This window comes from Malus sylvestris, chromosome 5 (assembly GCF_916048215.2).
Source record: "Malus sylvestris chromosome 5, drMalSylv7.2, whole genome shotgun sequence".
In the NCBI taxonomy this organism is placed as follows: Eukaryota; Viridiplantae; Streptophyta; class Magnoliopsida; order Rosales; family Rosaceae; genus Malus; species Malus sylvestris.
Window position 1 is genome coordinate 5,926,469 of NC_062264.1, and position 6,556 is coordinate 5,933,024.

The following is a 6,556-nucleotide window of genomic DNA, read 5'->3' on the forward strand; positions in this document are numbered from 1 at the left end:
GAGGAATCCAGAAAATCCTCCAACCCAATTTGAAGATCAAGCCTCGACGGCCCTTGAAGAAATTTCAAACAACCTTCAAGATCAAGCATCGACGGCCCTTGAAGAAATTTCAAACAAATTTCAAGAACAAGCCTCAACGGCCCTTGAAGAAATCTCAAGCCCAATTCAAGATCAAGCCTCAACGGCCCTTGCAGAAATCTCTAGCCCAATTCAAGATCAAGCCTCGACGGCCCTTAGATCGACATCTACATTAAGGGACTTCAAAACGCATCTCCTACACGTGACAAGCACATGTGTATGACGCGCCTTGAAGTGGGGGCATTTGTAGACATCGAAATTTCGGTAAATAAATCTTGACCGATAAATCAAAGTTTCAACACTCATGTATTACATAAATTTTACACGTAGCGTGTGTCTAAACAAAAAATCGAAATAGTTGGAAAAGTCATCAAACAGGACACGTGTCAACACCTGGCAGAAACGACTTATTTCATCTGGAATATTATATTCAAAATTAGGCCTTGGAAATTTCTATAAATAGAAGGCTAATTCATTCATTTAGGGAGGAACCAAAATCATTAGGCAAAATTCTTGAAGCTCTGAAGCTCTGAAACTCCGAAGCTCTCAAGCATCCAGGTTCCCGAAGAATCAAGAAATCTCTTTTCGTTCTTCGTTCATCGTTCATCCTAAGATCAAACCCAAACGGCCCTTTGGATCAACAATCATCCACCAATTCAAGATCAAGCCCCGACGGCCCTTGAAAAAAGTGTTCTTCGTTCTTCGTTCATCATTCATCCAAGATCAAGCCCCAACGGCCCTTTGGATCAACGATCATCCACCAATTCAAGATCAAGCCCCGACGGCCCTTGAAGAAAGTGTTCTTCGTTTTTCGTCCATCGTTCATCCTAAGATAAAGCCCCAACGGCCATTTGGATCAACAACGTCGACAAATCCACACATCCAACCGTTCTTCAAGATTAAGCCCAAAAGCCCTTGAAGATCCGTTCATCACTGTTCTTCAAGATCAAGCCCAAAAGCCCTTGAAGACCCGTTCATCACCGTTATTCAAGATCAAGCCTTAACGGCCCTTGAAGAAACATTCATCCTTAACATCAAGCCCCAACGGCTCCTTGAAGATCCGCTCAAATCCACCTTCAAAGATCAAGCCCACGGCCCCTTGAAGAAACTTCCAACAGTTCATCCAAGATCAAGCCTCGACGGCCCTTGGATCAACGAAACATCCACAAATCAACACCTTATGGAGATCGAATCAGAGGATAAATTAGAGAGAGATTGTAACCCAAAATCATAAAAAAATACAAATATTTGTTTATGCACGTTGTTCTTGTCTCTTTCGTTTCAGGAATTTTCTGTGTTTACAGCGTTTCCCATCAAAACGATAGATTCACTAACACTTGGAATTTATTAATACTTTCATCAACTATAACATAAGATTTTGTGGTATCCACTTGTGTAAATATTTTAAATTAAGGATCGAATCAGTTCGTTCTATTCATATAGGGTCAAGGAGGGTAGCTGTAAAAAATCATCAAAATTGGAGTTACTATAACCGTTAAATCGTTATCTTTTGTTTATAACCATCAAAAAGTTTTGTCCCGTTACTTGATCTCTTAATGTTTGTTTTTTGCAATTTTTGGTGTATGCGATTTTGAAACATATACAAACAAATTTGATGATTTGATCGTTCAAACTAGTTTCATACAATGCGTTTCCCATCAAAATCAATGGTATATGTATTTACTAAGTACATTTTCATTTATTTATTTTGTACTTATAAGCAAAAGTGCCAAAAAAAAAAGACTTTGCGCGACGTAGGTACAACTGCGTCGTGCAAAGACGTTTTGTGTTCTTGCATTGCCTTTTTTTTTTTGTGGTAAACACTTGTGTAAATGTTTTAAATTGATGATCGAATTGGTTCATTGTATTCTTATAGGGTTAGAGAGTGTAGTTGTAAAAAATCATCAAAATCGGACTTAAAATAACCGTTAAATCATGATCTTTTGTTTATAACCGTCGAAAAGTTTTGTCCCGTTACTTGATCCCTGAATGTTTTTTCTTTTTGCGAATTTTGGCGTATGCGATCTCGAAACATATACAAACAAGTTTGACGGTTGGATCTTTGAAATTAGTTTCGTACAATGCGTTTCCCATGAAGTTCAATGATATATATATTTACAAATTATATTTTAATTGATTTATTTCGTACTTATAACACTTAAGAAATTGAATTATATATATGTAAAAAAAATTATTGTGGGTTTTTGTTACAAAAATATATTATTGTGGGGTTTATGTAAAAAAAATTTGAATTTAAAAGGAGAAAAGTCACATTTTCGGTAATTTTATAATAATTGTTTTTTCAAATAAATACTTTGCGCAAATTGTACACCTACGTCGCGCAAGTTGTGATAATTTTGGGACTGCAATAATGAAAAATAGGCGGTTTTTTTTTTTCAATTTTTCCAAATTTGGACTAAATCTTGAATCCAGAATCTAGACAAAGTTATGAGGCATAACCCAGAATTTTTTCAAATAAATGCTTATACCTTCTATTCGAACCCTCCTTGATTTCCCGTGAACCCAGAACCCAGAATCTTGAACCCTCCCTCTTTATTCATGCGCGACGCCTTCTGATGCTCCTCCTCTAAATCTTGAACCCTCCCTCTTTCTTTCCCCGTATCCCTCTCTCCTGTTCACAAATCTTGAACCCCAAATCTTTCCTCTTCACAATCTCAAATCCAGACCTGTATTTCCTCTTCACGCGAATGTCGAAGCCGACGCGAATCAAGGTAAGGGTTTCTGATTTTCGATGGGTTTTTGTTATTTAGGGTTTAGGCTCAAATTGCATGTTGATTTCTGAGTACTTTGTCGAAATCTCCAGATAAAATTGGATGTTAGTTCTGGTTTAGGGTCAAATTGCTTTTTTTCGTGATGTCATTGGAGTTGATTGTCTGAAGTTTTGCAATTTTGTTGATGTATTTGTGTTTTGGGTATGAACATGGAGATGTTCTTCTTGTACAAATTAAAATGTGAAAACGAAGTTATGAATTTGGTTTAGTTTGGTTTTTATTAATTTGATTTTAATTGAGGTTCACATTACGATTAGTACACCTTCGAAAATACGAAGATTTATGTGGAACCCCAACTTCCGAACATATCGATGCTAATTGATTTTGACATAGGTCATGGAAGTTACTTGTCAAGAAGAACGAAAGAGACATAGGTCGTACGAATCTATGCTTCTCTCAATTCATTGTTCATCAACTAATGGTGATTGAGATTACTGCGCTATATTTTCTGTTAGCTCTTTGTAATACATGGGGGCATCTTGTTCGAAGAAAAAAAGAAGTTAATTTCTTGTTTTCTTACTTTCAAGTCTTAATTTGTCTACCTAGTTTTCGTAAAGGCCAAGCGCCTAACAAAGTTCTCACCTTTACATTACCGCACTTGGGGTTTTAAGTAGTTATGTGTTTGGATGAGTGTTTGCAGAACTCTTCTATTTGCCTTTATGGATATTTGGTTTTGAACAGAGAAGTTTGTATGAAACTATCAGTTTGAATGCCTAATGGGATATAAACTTCTAAACCACGGGTGGAGAAATACCTTCAAACTAGTAAATATTTGTTCCTTTAATATGTGTATCCTTGCACTACGTATGGTTGTGTCTTAAATTTTTTAATTTAATGTGCAAATAATACGGCCAACTCCGCCGTGTAAGTTTATCTTACATTGCCGGTCCCAAGCCCGGATAAAGGAGGAGGGGGAGGGCGTCAGGTAGTCGACAGCCGGCACTCCATGATTACGTCAAATCCTTAAATCCGACCCCACTTAGTGGGAAAAGGCTTTGTTGTTGTTGTTGTGCAAATAATACGGCCACAGAACATTCAGGACTGCCGTAATATAGTTGTGTTCGAAAGGTACTACTACTGGACATTTTTCCTCTCTTTTTTATGGAAAAAGATAACTATAACGTCTTCTGTAGCATACCACGATTCATCAATAAGTTATTGTTAAACATTGGAATGGATTAACATTGACAAATATATTACATTGACCGCCGGGATGGGAGGCTCAAACTAAAACAATGTAAATGCTGGATTCAGTTATAAGTCTGTTCATGCACATTTTGAAGTTCATTAGACCCAACAGTGTACAATTCTTATTGTCTTGCGGTTTTTGTAAAGCTTTTTAGATGACTTGATGTAGCTCTCATACTTGAACTTCAAAGTGATAAAAGGTAAATTAGGGACAGTAAATCTTAATCTTTTACTGGCTAAAAAACGAAAACCCTTCAACCGAAAACTGCAAAAGATATTTAAATAACAAATATTTGCTGGACTGGGGAGGAAGGAAGGTTTGGGTGATTGAGGAAATTCGATATTGATTAAAGTGAATCTTGTTTGCAGGTTATTTGCTTAAATCGTATATTTTTTTGTTTGAGGAAATTGGACATTTGGATGTGAATTGAGCATTGGATAGTGATCTGATATTGGTAGGGACGATAAGAGTAATGAAGTCCAACATGTGTTTCTGTACATTTGGTTTTCCTGTGTCTTCACTTCATGGCGCAAGAATATATTCACTTTTATTGTTTCAAAACCCTAGCTGATGTGATTATAATTCCGGACCCATTAGCCCTCTTGGCATTTTTTCAAGTATGGTAAGAGTGATTGGAGATGTAAATGCTTGCAGATGGAAGGATACTATGGTAAGAGTGATTGGCCGACTGTAGAATATTAGGTTGTATGTTGAATAATTTGTTCATGGTTTATGTCGTTGTCTATTGGAAATTCATGTTAGGAAAAAGAAAAACACAGAGGTCTGTCATTTCACTTTCTCTTCCAAGAGTACATAAGCTTATTCTATCATTAATTCCGTGAGCGTGAGATGAAGGATTTAGCTTGCAAATAGCAAATTTAACTTGTTTTTCCTTAAAGGGTAAATGATCAAATTTAGCAAAAGCTATTACTTCATAATGCTGCAATTATTTCTTTGTAATGGCTCATGGATATGCAAAAGTAACTTTAATTTCCTCATGTTAGTTTTATTTTATTATTATTTTTATATTCATGTTATTTCTTTTTCAAGAAATGAATAGTTTCTAATGTTATATTTTTATGGTTCAAAAAGTGTGTAGATGTCGCAGTTGATCACTCGTCGTTGGAGTGTGACCAATGTGCCTCCTGCATTATCAACATCTACTGCTCCACCTGTGAGTGCTCCATTGATTGGGGAGCCTACACCCTTTGCTGAGGCTACTTCTACGGCATCTCAGGTGCTCGTCTCATCAACGTCATTAGTGTTCGTTGAGTCGCTCAGTGCACAGCGGCCTCACCGACATCACCGCGACCCGGAGCCTTCTAATCAGACTTCCTCGGCATCCAGAGTCGAGGGTGAGGCCTCCCAGCCATCAGGTAGCTTTTTCTAATTCTCACTACTTTTTTTTTTTTTTTTCATTTTAAAACTATTACTTTTATGATGGTGAAAATTGTTGGATTGTGAAAATGTTTAGCGGATTGTGAATTACTATTATTTTATTGTTTTAAGGTTTTGGGAAATGCTATACTATTAGGGGAGGCTGTGTCGAATTTTTTGTACAAATTTAAGCTTAGGGTTTCACCATTTAAGTATTTTTGGCCAGCTAAAAAAAACATCAGGGGGCCTAGTCGAATGCTGAAGGAGTTACAGGGCATACGTTAGACCAACTCCAAGATCAAGATTGATTATGACCCGTGACATTGTGGAGCGGCTACCTCACAGCAGCATAGCGGCGTTGCTAGTAGATGTGGTGCTGTTATTCGAGATAATTGTCCTTTTTAGCGGGAGGGTGCAAGAACTTGTACAAGCCATAAAGATGTACGGCCTCCAAATCTCGCTACCAGGACCTTATCTTGCTCCACCTTCGACCTCAGAGCCACCTTGCCCTGCCGATACCCAATAACTTGATGTATTAAACCTAGTTCACTTGTATTTTTTTTTTGTTCGGACATCTTGTATGTACATTTTCATATATTTTATAATTAAATACTTTTGCTTGGTTAATTATTTTTTAGAATTTAATTACAATATTTATCAAAAATTAAAAAAAAAGTATTTTTCAGAAAAATTAAAAAAAAAGAATATTTTTCACTAAATAAAAAAAAAGGGTTTGCGCGACGCACGCCCTAGGATGTGCATCACACAAAGTATCTTTGCACGGCGTAGGACGAGCGTCATGCAAAGAAGCTTTGCACGACGTAGGCCGTGCGTCACGCAAAATACTTTGCGGGACGCTCGTCCTACGTCGTGCAAAGATACTTTGTGCGACGCATGTTATTTCTTAGTTGCGCAAACTCTAGCGTCAGTTCCTTGGCACGACGGTTAGCAAGCGACGAAGGTTACGTCGCGCAAGCCCTTGCGCAACGATTTTTGACTTTGCACGACGAATGTATGTACGTCGCACAAAGTGTTTTTTTTTACTAGATTAAAAAAAAGAAAATTAATGAAAATGGCTTGAAAACTTTAACGATAAGAACAAAATAAAGGGTAAAGTGAA

The 6,556-nt window shown here is 37.1% G+C and overlaps 1 long non-coding RNA gene across 1 annotated transcript; it reads left to right on the forward strand.

Moving 5' to 3' along the window:
* The first annotated feature begins 2,506 nt into the window (after positions 1-2,506).
* Positions 2,507-6,063, forward strand: LOC126621734 (uncharacterized). The gene is made up of 3 exons (XR_007623181.1): positions 2,507-2,810; positions 5,152-5,435; positions 5,663-6,063. It is a non-coding gene; the product is annotated as an uncharacterized LOC126621734 (long non-coding RNA).
* The last annotated feature ends 493 nt before the right edge of the window (positions 6,064-6,556 follow it).